This window comes from Leucoraja erinacea, chromosome 19 (genome assembly GCF_028641065.1).
Source record: "Leucoraja erinacea ecotype New England chromosome 19, Leri_hhj_1, whole genome shotgun sequence".
NCBI lineage: Eukaryota > Metazoa > Chordata > Chondrichthyes > Rajiformes > Rajidae > Leucoraja > Leucoraja erinaceus.
This window is the reverse complement of record NC_073395.1, coordinates 35306191-35320307: the sequence shown is the minus strand read 5'-3', so window position 1 is coordinate 35320307 and position 14117 is coordinate 35306191. Positions and strand designations below refer to the sequence as shown.

Sequence of the window (14117 nt, the reverse complement as noted above, 5' to 3'; positions counted from 1 at the left end):
CTCCCTTCAGTTTCCCAGGGGGTCGGGACGGGACTGGAGTTGGGAGGGAAAGGTGGGGGAGTCGAGGGTGAGACAGATGGGGGTGTCTTCATTTACTGGTGGCGGGTGTCTGTCACTGAAACAGGCAGGTGAGATTTCACATCCACCTTGTGTGTGCCTCTCTCTCTCTCCCTCCCTCCCTCTCACACAGGCTGAGAGACTCTGCCTCTGTGAGTGTACGTCTATTTCTCCGCCTCTCCCACACACAGTAAAGACCGAGTAACTGTGCTCACTCCATCTGTGTCTCCCACATACACAGTAAAACTCTGCTTTGTGTGTGTATATACCAATTCAACCAAGGGAGGATATTTATAGTGTGTGAAAAAAAAAGTGACATCATTTGTGCCACGTGATGATTTAATTACACTTGACAGTTTACAATGTCATTCAAGATTTAACGGGAAAGCTCGGGAGACGGACAAGTCACTCGCACAAATAACAGAAATGCCGAGTACCGTGGGAACTCTTTGTCTACCCCCCCGTTATATCGTGTGATATCGTGCTAGACCACGACCACTTCAATCTGGCTACATCTTGCGTCAAGTCGCCCCGTGAAAAAGGCCTATTAGGCTTTACTTCCAAGAGAATCCAAATAATTTATGTAAAGAGTGAACATGCACAATGCCATGCAAAGTAATTTTCCTTCATTCCTACTGTTTTGTTGATAATTGTTTTCATAGAAACAGTCTTTTATGTGCCCCCTATCTTACTATTTTATCAAAAGGTCAAAGATATACGATGTTGGGATTTATCTATTACAGGTAAATCCCATTTATCCTCCAATGACAGTTCACATCAAATGGGAAAATTATATTTTAGGAGATTAAATTATAGAATCAGAATAATACAATTGTAAAGCAGAGAAATAGACCTTTCAATCCACTTTATCTATGAGAACCATGATGTCTATCTATGCAGATCAATTTGCCCACATTAGGCCTTCATTCCTTGACACCTTTCTTATCCATATGCATTTTAAACACTGTGACTGTATCTGCCTCTACCAGAAACTGCAGGAAAAATCTGCCAGTTTTGTAATGAATTGTTGACATTTCAAATCATGAATGGGGAAGTGAAAGTGGTAAACAACTTGGCAAATTCCCCAGTACTTATGCTAGGGTATCTGCACACTAAACCAACAACAGGACAAACGCGACTAAAGAACATTCAATTTTAATTAAGAAAACTCCATGGAAGATTGCTTTTGTGTGTTAAATTAGCTTGAATGTTAATCAATTATTTTTTCAAACTCTATTGTACAATTAAGAGTTTTTGAACGCTTCTGAGGGGCAGGGACACATTGTTGAATAAATATGAATGAACTCACAGCTGAAAGAAAAACAGGCTTCCTTATCTGAATGTTGGGTTTGTGCCCATATCCCTGCGCATGCTGTAGAAAGTATCCCTTTGTGAGCTCAAGGACGGGTTCCAACCAAATTATAATCGGACACATATGCCTCCATTTTTGCAAGTGATTAATGAGAGAAAATATTAAAATCCTTTCTTACTATAAGTGTTGATCACAAAGATCAGGAAGGAGAAAACTGTGGAAAAAAATATTAATATCCTTTCTTACTTAATTTTTATTGGAATTGAATAAGATAATGAAAGGGTGTTTGGATGTGACAATTGTCATCTCTCGTGACGAAGTGTTGAAGAGGTTCGTGGGAATCGGCAAAGTATGATCAGACGTATTACCTCTTGTCTCAGAATGTGTTGAAGGGTGTATGGTAAATGCAAACATGAAATAGTAGACAGAGATAAGGAAGCTTGTTTCTCTCAGCTATGTGTTAGCGTAGACCACCCCGCACCCCCTACCGCTAGTAGTGTGGATACATTGAAGTAAATGGGGTGTTTATGATTGGCTCAGAGGGGATGGTGGCGCGGTCCGCCTAAAAGGTGAGATAGAATAATAATGTCAAGATGCCCTTGTATTGTGTTTGACTTGTAATAACCATCTGTTGTTGAATAAGATTAACATAAACAAAAAGTGAGTTATGACGAATGAAATCATTGGTACACACGTATTAGATAGTATATTATCGTATAGTTGTATCTAACAATAAAGAAAAGTTGTTTACTGCACAGTATAACTGTTGGCTAATTCTGCTGTGAAGTCAGGTGCTCAGGCTCTGTTTCCACCTCTGGTGTCTTGGGTGGATCAGACCACCGGTAAAGGAGCCACAGCTCCTCCAGCAAGTCTATCAGAAGCAGATAGTACCACTGAGAGGGGACCTGATACATGATTAAGAAGATATCAAAAATATATTAAAAAGGATGAGCAAACAAAGCTCCAGATGATGAATGTTGAGGAAGAGTCTAAGCCCGAGTCACTGATAAAGTCCCCCCCGTATTATGATCGGAGAAGTGCCCATGTTGAAACCCTGGACCCCAGCTGAAGCTAGAGCCATGGTTGCTGAAGCTCCAGATCCCTGAAGAAAGTCCAATGCATTTCTTAATTGGTTAATCTAGAATGGCAAAATAGGCCATGGGAAAATGTGATAACAGCGCTGGCGAACATGGAAAGGGAAGGACTGTTTGCGCAAGCGAGAGAGCCGACACTCAAAACATCGGGCCAGTATTACATTTGGAGAGGGGGCTGGGTAAGAGGAGGAAGTTGTAGAGGTAGGGGCCGAGGAAGAGGACAAGGACAAGGACAAATAAAAGACAACACGAGGTACATGCTGGAGATGTGGAAAAAAAGCGCATTGGGCTGGAGATTGCAGATGTTCCCCACAGCAACAGGGAGGGGATCCAGCCCCTGCCCCCTTCTCATTCAGTAACCCCTTCACATCCGGTAATCCTAATCATCAGCATAGGGATGCCGCGAAGATAAGGTGGTACAGGCGGCTGTGATCAGATTGTCCAAATCAATGGACGAAGAACCTTCTTGGCTGAAGTCAAGATAGGTGACTGCCATTTACACCTTCTGGTTGATACCGGAGCCACTATGTCATCTGTACCCCCCTCCATGGACATCCCCCTCAGTCAGTCAAATATTAATACTATTGGGGTTGTCGGTGTCCCCATGATAGAACCTTTATCAGAATCCACTCGCATTTAGCTAAATGGCAAGCCCCGTACAGATACTTTTATAATCTCTATAACAGCCCCACTCCTGTTACTGGGAAGACAGGCTCTGTGCAAAATGTTTTACACTGCACTGCAGACGGTATGTTTATGGAACTCCCTCAAATGCAGACACATCAATTGTCAAATTTAATCAAGGAGGAAGAACAAGGAGAAAAGATGTCCATCCCATATTGTTGGCAATTGAGTAGCAATCCGTACAGTCAATTGGTTAATCAAATCCATTGTGCTCTGCGAAGCGAATTTCCTTCGCTCCATAGATGCTGCTGCACCCGCTGAGTTTCTCCAGCATTTTTTGTGTACCTTCGATCTTCCAGCATCTGCAGTTCCTTCTTGAACACAGTGCTCTGCAAAGAGTGCAGGATTCAAAAGGCCAGTATTTGCAGTATCTTTTTGAAACCAGCCAAGAACATAAGTGAACGCATTACACTGCATTATATACGCTCCTCCCTAATTCCGGGTACCAGGAAACAGTCTCCCCCTGGTTGAATAAACTCGAACAATTAATAGTGACTCCTTATTTATTCTTTGGGGTCCCGGGATTAGGAATAATAGTGCACATCTCTTAAAATCAAAGGGATCGATTTGAGATGGGGGACACTTCTGAGTCACGCTTGACCATAGCTACTAGACCTCCAGCAGCAGCGGAGGAAATAGGAGAGATGATAAAAAGGCTGAAAGACAAACGGTCAATTCACGTTTTAAAGTTGCTAATGGCAAAAGGAGGTCCAGATTGACATTTTTAATGACACGGAAGGGAAGATCACTTGGGTCAGAAAGGAATGAGACTAATTTTGAAAAGCAACAGCCGATGTTACCAATGGCTCTGGTACTGTCTGAACTGAGCAAAGCATAAGAATCATGTGGGGAGAGTGCGATCAGCCCATGAACATGAAGTGACTTTAAAAAGGGTGCTGCTTTGCCATGTCTAAAACAGTATCAATCGGCCCCGGAGGCTGAAGAAGGGATAGCTATAATCATTATGTCTTTATTACAAAAGGAGTATTAGTGAAAACACAAAGTCCGTGTAATACTCCTATTCTGCCAATCCCAAAAGTGGGAAGACGTAATGAATGGTATTAGGACCAGGACCTGAGAGCTATTTACAAAATAGTGATCCCCATCCGCCCTCTTAGTATCAAAGGGGTTTGGAACCGAGGTCCTGGTTCAGGAGCATGGAGGGGGAAAAAGACCGGTAGCCTATTATCCCATGGCTTTACCAGCTGTAGCAAAGGGCATGCCAGCTTGCTTGCGAGCTGTAGCAGCAACAGCTACGATGATAGAAAAATCAATCCCCATCGTTCTTGATCACCCGTGTGTAGTGACTGTTCCTCATTATGCCGTGATGTTATTATTGAACTCAGCAGCTACACAGCATTTCACAGCCGCTAGAAGAACAGGATATGAAGTTATCCTTTTATCACATCCGAACTATACTTATCAGCGATCACCAGCTACTTTTGTGCCACCGCCAGAAGAAGATGTGACCATGATTGGCTATTGCTTGTAGACGCCACTGCCACTTCCCAGCTGGACTTACAGAATCATCCGATTGATTATCCTGACCTGGACCTATTTACTGGTGGCTCTTCACACCGACCTATCGATGACAGATCATTAGCAGGATATGCGGTGGCCACGCCGCACCAAGTGCTGGAGGCATATGCTTTACCATCCAGAACGTGCGCTCAGGCAGCTGAGCTGTATGACCCGACTTGTGCCTGCATATTGGCAAACAATAAAAGTGCTAATATCTACACCGATTCTCGCTATGCATTTGGGGTTGTACATGACTTTGGGCAATTATGGAAAAATAGAGGATTCATCACATCAACAGGAAAGACTATTAAGCATGATAAACTGGTCTTAAATTTATTGGATGCTATCCAATTGCCACAGCAAATTGTAGTTATTAAATGTGAGGCTCATACATCATCAGATGATGATGTATCTAAGGGAAACAGATCTGCTGATTATGTAGCCAAACAGATGGCCCTCAGGCAAACCCCACAATTACAAGCGGCTAAAATTAAGTCTGCAGTACAAAGGAAGTTCCCGGTCAGCATTGATGTAACCCAGTTACAGGATGCCCAAAGCTGAGCATCACTCCAGGAAAATAATTCCTGGAGCAAAGCAGGGAGTTATCAAGACCCCATCGTCTGGGTCCACCCTGATGGTCGGGTAATTTGCCCCAGGAGCCTATTTTTGTCCCTGTCTTGCCAAGCCCATGGACAGGCTCACACAGGAAATGGGGGGGGGATGGCACACACATTGTCCCAGCAATGGTATGCACCAGGTATAACAGTCATAATTGATAAAGTTGCAAGAACATGTCTGGTGTATCAACAAAATAATAGAGGGAAGACGCATGTAAGATTTGATCACCTACCACAACCTGAATTGCCTTTTGAGAATTTGCAAATTGATTTTGTACATATGCCAGCAGCAAAGGGTTTTAAGTACATCCTGGTCATAGTTGGTATGTTCTCTAGATGAGTGGAAGCACACCCCACGAGGAGGGATGATGCAAGGACGGTAGTCAATATTTTAATGAAAGAAAAAAATACCTAGATTTGGGATACGCACAGGAATAAACAGTGACAGAGGAACTAATTCCACCAGTAAATTAGTTCAGAACTTTGCGTAGGATCTTGGGTACCAGTAGAAATTACACATACTATGTCGACCACAGTCCTCAGAGATGGTAGAAAGAGTAAATGGGGAAATAAAAGCTACTTTTGCCAAAGTTATGTCAGCAAAATAGGTTGATGAGGCCAGACGCCATGCCCGTGGTAATGTATATCCTGAGAAATCAGAAAAATAGAAACACAAGCCTAACATCTCACGAGATATTGATGGGGTGACCTATGACAACAGGAATCCGACCCCCAATAACTCCTGAAAATATCTTTTCCTGATACAGAATGATGAAAATTCCTTAAGATATGCTCAAGCCATGTGTGAAACAGTTGGTGAAATCTATGAGAAAGTTAAACAGGCACAGGCCCCTCTGGCAAAAAGGAAATATGCACCCGTCTAAGCCAGGAGATTAGGTTTATGTGCGAGCAATAAATGAACAATTCTTTCTCTTCTAGGTGGAAAGAACCAGCAGTAAAAGTAAAAGAAAAACCTGATTGGATACATGCCAACAGATGTAAACTGTGTCATTCAGACAGAACCCTCGAGGAGAAGGAGAACGCAAGAGCCGTACATTTTTGTAGTGAGAAGATGATGATAAGAAAGTGTCAAAATGTTCTTTATTAACTATCTTTGTTGTAATACATACTTATGAATATATTAACATTATATGGGATCATAGAGGATATGAGGGTGAAGAGCAACATCTAGATAGTTACAAGAAACAGGATGAAGGTAGAAATTGGAGTATGAAATTCAACAAACAATCTTCACACAGAACACAGTGAACTCGCAGCTGAAAGAAAAACAGGCTTCCTTATCAGATTTGAATGTTGGGTTTGTGCCCATATCCCTACGCATGCTGAAGAAGGTATCCCTTTGCGAGCTTAAGGACGGGTTCCGACCAAATTATAATCGGACATGTGTGTCTACATTTTTGCAACTGATTAATGAGAGAAAATATTAAAATCCTTTCTTACTATAATATAAGTGTTGATCACAAAGATCAACAAGGAGGGAACTGTGGAAAAAATATTAATATCCTTTCTTACTTAATTCTGATAGGAATTGAACAATTTAACAAAAGGGTGTTTGGATGTGACAATTGGCATCTCTCGTTGACCAGGTGTGGAAGAGGTTCATGGAAATCGGCAAATTAAGATTAGACGTATTACCTTTTCTAGGAATGTGTTGGAAGGGTAGATGGTAAATGTAAACATGAAATTGTAGACGGAGATAAGGAAGCTTGTTATTCTCAGCAGTGTGTTAAGGAGTAGACCACCCGCGCCCCCTACCGCTAATAGTGTATATACGTTGCAGTAAATGGGGGTATATGATTGGCTTGGAGATGAGATGGTGGCGCGACCTGCCTAAAAGGAGAGAAAGAATAATGTCACAATGCCCCTGTATTGGGTTTGACTTGTATTAACAATCTGTTGTTGAACAAGATTGACATAACCAAAAAGTATGTTATGACTAATGAGATAATTGGTACCCATGTAGTAGATAGTATATTTTTGTATAGTTGTATCTGCATAGTTGTGTTGTATAGTTGTTTGCTGCACAGTATAACTGTCAGCTAATTCTGCTGTGAAGTGAGAGAACCGGTGAGCAGTTAAATGCCGCCATCTCTCCATGATATCATGCAATAAAGTCTCTTGAAGCAAACCTGCAAAGTCTCCGCTTTTCATTTTCCTTTAATTTCCTTCTAAATTAATTTCTTCCACAGAATTTGGCGTAGTCGGCAGGATCCCAATTGTAAAGGGATTCAAACGAATACAAGTGGGAAATAAAACTGAATGATAAAATAGTCCTAACCGAAAGGGGGACAGAAGGGCTTCCAAGAGAGAATGGAGAGTCCCAGGGCAACCTAGCTTATCTGGCTGGTGACTCACACTGAGACAAGAGGCCTGTGGGGTGAGGCGAAATAGCGGAGAAGATAAATTTACTCACACTGGAGGTAGAAGATAAATTGAAGCAGGTGCCGTAAAGCGCGCTATAGAAATTGAAAGGTGACTTTGAGGTTTGCGGACAGAGTAAAACCGGAGTGCGCAAACTGTGAATAGAATATAATAAGAAATTGTCCGCGGAAACCTAGCTTTTGTTTTACAGACTTCAGAGAAGAATATAGGAGGCAACAGTAGTCAATCGGAGAAATCTGATCCTACTGCTAGAGGGAGGCCTGAAGAAAAGAAACAGGTGGTCCAGGAGGGAAAAATGCAGATAAGAGAGAACACTGCCAAGGTGATAAAAAAGACCATAGGACACCGGGAAAAGATAGGAGATCCCATTGTTCCACCGGGATCGCCAGCAGATGTGGTAATAGCAAAGAACGGAGATGACCAATGTGTGGTAGATTTTTGTGGTAATCTAGCTGATCGATCAAATGGAGATTGGCTGGATGGGGACGTTATAAGCTATCTCTGTCCTACATATCACTAAAAAAGAAATGGTTGGGCGAGATGGGAGCACAATTAAGATTTGCAGTGGTTTGCAAAGACACCAGCCCCTAGAGGAGGTGAAAGGTGTTCAGCAAAAAGGGGGAAATGAGGGACCTGTGCCTATACCACCAAAGCAAGTGGCAGCAAGAGGATGAATTTGATGATCTGTTGATGATGGCGACCGCATTACGCCCACGCCAACCTCCGTATAACCCGGCTTACATAGAGGAAGAAGAGGCTGCTGCCCCGTTGGGTGCTGAGGCTCTGTTTCTACCTCTGGTGTCTCGGATGGATCAGTTCACTGGTAAAGGAGCCACAGCTCCTCTGGCAAGTCTAGCAGAAGCAGAAGCTAGAGATGCCGGATGCGAGCAGTGGGCCGGTAGGAAGGTGTACCGAATTCCTCCAGCGCCATAAAAGTCAGCTGTAGGAGGCCCCACCAGGTCACAAAGATGGACCTCCAACGTTTGTTTGGTTAGGCACCAATATTATTTTTTCTTCTCACTGAATGATTTTTTTTGTGCTGGTTTTATTATGCTATCTATTGAGTATTGTGTTTGCTGACCGGTTAAGCTGCTGCAAGCAAGAATTTCATTCTCCTGTTTTGGAACATATGACAATTAAACACTCTTGACTCTCAAAGCTTTCCCGTCCAGGTAACGTCCTTGTGATTATTTTCTGCACTCTTTCCAGCTTAATAAAATCCTTCCCACAGTTCGACAACCAGAAGAAATATCTTGCACGGTTGTAACTTGACGTCCCAACTCTTGTACTCATCATGTTGTTTAAGAAGGAACTGCAGATGCAGTCTGAAGAAGGGTTTCGGCCCGAAACGATGCCTATTTCCTTCGCTCCATAGATGCTGCTGCACCCGCTGAGTTTCTCCAGCATTTTTGTGTACCTTGTACTCATCACCCTGACTGACTGATGAAAGCATGCGTACCATGTACCTTTCATACCACCCTGTCTACTGGAATCATTGCTCTCAGAAAACTATGTACTTAGATTCCAGGTCTCTCGGTTCTACAATACTCTCCAGATACAAGTGCTACCCTGATTTAACTTACTGAAATACAACACTTTGTACTTGTCAGAGATAAATTCCATCTGCCATTCCATGATAAATTTTCCCAGTTCTAGATCCTGCGCAATCCTAAATAATCTTCTTCACTGTTCGCTATACCACTAACGTTTGGTGTCAACTACAAGCTTAATAACCCTGCTAGAATCTGGGCAGATCTGATCTGAATATGGTCAAAATGAATAAAATGGGTTTAACATAGGATTAGTGCAAGTGGATGCTCCATGGCTGGCAGGATGAAAAGATCAGTTTCTGTGCTGTGTCTATTGTGCTTATGCAAACCAAGAACCCACCTTTCATAAAGGAAAGTGCATGCACAAGGTTAGTTCAGCTCCCTATTTGAAGTAGATTATTGAAAGGAGTGCTGCAAATTTCAGATTGTTTGCCTTGTTAGAAACACTTTTGAATTGGAGAGTTGTATTACATAAGAATTGCTGTCCTAGTTCAAAATGCCACATGGTTGAGAACATTTTAATCTAAAGAACTGTCACAATATTTCTAGCTGCATCCCAACAAACATCTTTAGAATGCTATACAGGAGCACTGAAAATAAATAGAAATAAAAATCAGAGACCTCATCAGAACAAGAACTAAAAATCGAAGTTTTCATATTATTTGCGTAACCGCTGCAGCTCAGAATCAACCATTACCACCTTCTAAACTCAAAACTTCTAATAGAGCACATAATTATGACATTAAAAAAATAATTCATACACTAATCGAAGTAAAAATTGAGGAAATTCTGGCTGTACAGTTTTGCCAAATGAGTGAGAATATCTGTAGATTGCAGCTTTAAAATCTAAACTTTAAAATAAAATTCTGAAAATTGTCTTTTACCACATTGTCATTACCTCCGCAGAGGCACAGATGTGGCACTGGCTATGGCAAAGTGATGGCAGAACGTTGTCTGAAACACGAACGAGCGGGATTACCTCTATCTACATATGACCGACTTACACAAATACTTTTCCAGTTGCCTCTTTTTATTTCTGGTCAGCAAAATCGAATTTGTCACAAACCAACTGAATTACAATCAACTTCTTAAATTCTTGCACTGTCCAGCATTGGTGACATTACTTTAACCAGAAGGGTCACATTCTATGCACAAATTATGCAAACAAATTCTAAAACATGGTATAGTTACAGTTTGATTTTGGAAATACCGACACTTAATATTAAAAGTTAACCACTTCACTGATAACTTACAATTCTTCAGTACCCTGTGTCTTGATACAGTTGGATTCAGATTTCAATGACTTCCACCTATAAAAGTTAGAAATTTAACATAAATGTAAAATACATGGATCTTAAAGTCAGTGATAAATTATGCACACTTAAAGTTAATTAGTCCTCACCTCTGCCCAAAGTATGCAATTTTCCACAAGGCACCATATTACCCCTTCTGATATATAAAATTAATACTATGCACACCTCAACAACAAAACAAAACCCAAATCAAGTCTTTTTGGGAACACAAGAGGCTGCGGATGCCGGAATTTTGGACAAAAAACAATCTACTGGAGAAACTCAGCTGGTCAGGCAGCATCATTAGAGAGAAATGGACAGCAGATATTTCAGGACGAGACCCTTCCTCTGCAGAAGATTACCTGAACCTTTATTGGAAACTACTTTCTCTCGTCTCAGAACCTTATTTACAGGTAGCAAGAACATAGATCAGGTTTACTGAAAACTTGACACATGGAATATCTATGTATACAATACAATACAACACGGATTTATTCGTCACATTGCTCATAAAGTGCAAGTGAAATGAATATGTCAGCAGCGATACAATGAGAAAGAACTAAAACTCTGATCTTGTTATCTTCCAGTTTGCTCAGTCTTTCTATTTACGCGAAAACGGTACGCGATTGCGCTACAATTTTTCGCCAGCTTACTCACCATTCTCCTGTGCTGCGAATGCACCAAGTTTTGTTCCGATCGGTTTAATGTTGTAAAAGTTAGCGAGATTTAAAAATCTTAGAAACCGCGCGTGCGCAGATCGATCTCCTCTCCTGCCAGTCAGTGCCGCGTGGATTAGTCTCTTCTCCTGTCACTCCCCTGGACGGTCCGCCCCTTCCTGCGCCATCTCATCTTTACTGGAGCTGAGGGACGATCTGGATGGCCGGTGGAGGTCTCCAACCGGACACAATTTTCGGAGGGACTGGAAGCGGCCCAGCCCGGCACGGAGTTGGAGATGTCGCCAAATGGAAAGCGGAGACTCTGATCCTGGCAGAGGAGAACGACCAGCGCCCGCTGTGAGTCCCCATCGCACTGCGAGCTCCAGCCTCTACCCCTCTGGTCCCCCTGGTCCCCCTCCCCCGTGATCCCCCCCTTTCCCCCATGGCTCTTCCCTGTCTTTTCTCCGAGCTCGCTTCCCCTCTCTCCCCCCCCCCCCTCCTCCCTCCTCCTCCCCCCCCCCCCCCCCCCCCCCCCCCCCCCCCCCCCCCCCCCCCCCCCCCCCCCTCCCCCCCCCCCCCCCCCCCCCCCCCCCCCCCCCCCCACACCCCCCCCCCCCCCCACCACACACACCCCACTCCCCCCCCCCCCTCCCCTCCCTCCCACACACAAAGAGGAGGGGGAGGGAGTGCTCGGAGATGAGGGGAAATGAGCCTCGCCTACGCAGTTAGGGGCTATGGGTGGGTGGTGGAATATTGCGTTGGGCAATGGGTTGCGTTGGGGGACCAGGCCTCCCGTGTGACTGGGACCCAACGGGTCCCACTTTGTCCAGTACTGTGTAAATCTGGTAGCCTTTTCCAATATACATTGCATCATTCAAAAATAACAAAGATAAAAATCACTGAAAACTCAAGATGCTGGAGCAACTCAGCAGGTAAGGCAGCATCTCTTGAGAACATGGATAGGTGATGATTTGGGTCGGGAAACTTCTTCAGACTGATTGCAGGGCGGTGGTGGGAAATAAAGCTGGAAATGAGAGGCAAGACAGTGTGTGGTCAGTAATAGGTGAACACAGGTGATGAGCTTTTTTGATAGGCAGGTTAAAACCCCTCGCCTGTGCACCTATTACTGGCCATGCTCAGTCCCATCTCCCAGCTTTCTTGAGATTATCCATTCTTCAAGATAAAGCCAGTAAAATCCAATCAAAGATAGTCCGAGGGCCTCCAATGAGGTACATAGCACTTCAGGACATGATTGCACATGAACACAAGGGAGACCAATAACCTTGCTGGGAAATTTGCTAATGCTACTCGGGATCATTTAAACTAGAGTATAAGGGGGGTAGGAACCACACAATGTTAGCAAATGGAAGGACTGATGGGTAGGTAGAAGCTTAGATAATAGGTGCAAGAGAAAGTCATTCGGCCCTTGGAGCCAGCACCTTAATTCAATATGATCGTGGCTGATCATCCAAAATCAGCACCCCCCGTTCCTGCTTTCTCCCCATATATCTTAATTCCGTTAGCTCTAAGAGCTATATCTAACTCTCTCTTGAAAACATCCAGTGACTTGGCCTCCACAGCCTTCTGTGGCAGAGAATTCCACACATTCACAACTCTCTAGGTGAAAATTCTATCCTCATCTCAGTCCTAAATGGCCTACCCCTTATTCTGAAAATGTAACCCCTGGTTATGGACTCCCCCAACATCAGGAACATTTTTCCTGCATCTAGCCTGTCCAATCCATTAAGAATTTTAGATGTTTCAATAAGATCTCCTATCATCCTTCTAAATTCCAGTGAATATAAGACCAGTCGATCCATTCTTTCATCATATGTCAGTCCCGCCATCCCAGGAATTAACCTGGTGAACCTACTCTGCACTCCCTCAATAGCAAGAATGTCCTTCCTCAAATTAGGAGACCAAAACTGCACACATTACTCCAGTTGTGGTTTCACCAGGGCCATGTACAAGTGCAGTAGGACCTCCTTGCCCCCATACTCAAATTGCTATGAAGGCCACCATACCATTTGCTTTCTTCACGGTCTGCTGTATCCGAATGCTTACTTTCAGTGACTGATGTACAAGGACATCCAGGTCTTGTTGCTCCTCCCCTTTTCCTAATCTGACACCATTCAGATTATAATCTGCCTTCTTGTTCTTGCCACCAAAGTGGACAACCTCACATTTACCCACTTTATACTGCATCTGCCATGCATCTGCCCACTCACCCAAGCTATCCAAGTCACCCTGCAGCCTTATAGCATCCTCCTCTCAGCTCACACTGCCATCCAGCTTTGTGTCATCGGCAAACACGGAGATGTTACATTTAATTCCTTTGTCTAAATTGTTAATATATATTGAAAATAACTGGAGTCCCAGCACTGAGCCTTACGGCACCCTACTAGTCACTGCCTGCCATTCTGAAAAGGACCCGTAAATTCCAACTCCTTGTTTCCTGTCTGCCAACCAGTTCTCCATGCACGTCAATACCCTAGTAGATGTTAGGACCAGCAAGTCTCAAAGAAATCACACAAAAAAAAAAATATGGTGAAACTGATGGGCATTTCGTGGAGTATCGTGGGTAAAGCAGATAAACTTAGAACCTGGATCACTGCTTAGAACTATGATGTTATGGCCATTACTGAGACGATGTTGCGAGGTACCGAACGGACAGATCAACTTTCCCGGGTTTCAACCTTTCAGACATGATAGAGAAGGAGGTAAAAGACATGGACGAGTAACTCTACTAATTGGGGAGAATGCCACGATGGCTTTCAGAAAAACAACATTCATCATCTGAGGCAATGTGGGTAGAACACAAAAATAAGAAAAGTACTATTGTTCCAATGGGATTATACTATAGTCCTCCCAAAAGCCAGCAGAAAAAGAGGGGTACAGTTACGTGACCAGATTACATAAAGATACAAAAGC

The 14117-nt window shown here is 43.3% G+C and overlaps 1 protein-coding gene and 1 long non-coding RNA gene across 3 annotated transcripts in view; one reads left to right on the top strand and one right to left on the bottom strand.

Annotated features, from left to right (window-relative positions):
* Positions 1-10485, top strand: part of LOC129706490 (uncharacterized) — a 41073-nt gene extending 30588 nt beyond the window's left edge. The window contains exon 3 of the long non-coding RNA XR_008725067.1: positions 6225-10485. This is a non-coding gene — a long non-coding RNA (uncharacterized LOC129706490). The remainder of the gene's footprint in view (positions 1-6224) is intronic.
* LOC129706489 (ras-related protein Rap-1b) overlaps positions 1-14117 on the bottom strand; it is a 48786-nt gene that overhangs the window by 21823 nt on the left and 12846 nt on the right. For both annotated transcript variants that reach the window (XM_055650828.1, XM_055650827.1), the window contains exon 2: positions 10492-10548. The gene's annotated coding sequence lies outside the window, so the exon portion shown is untranslated. The remainder of the gene's footprint in view (positions 1-10491; positions 10549-14117) is intronic.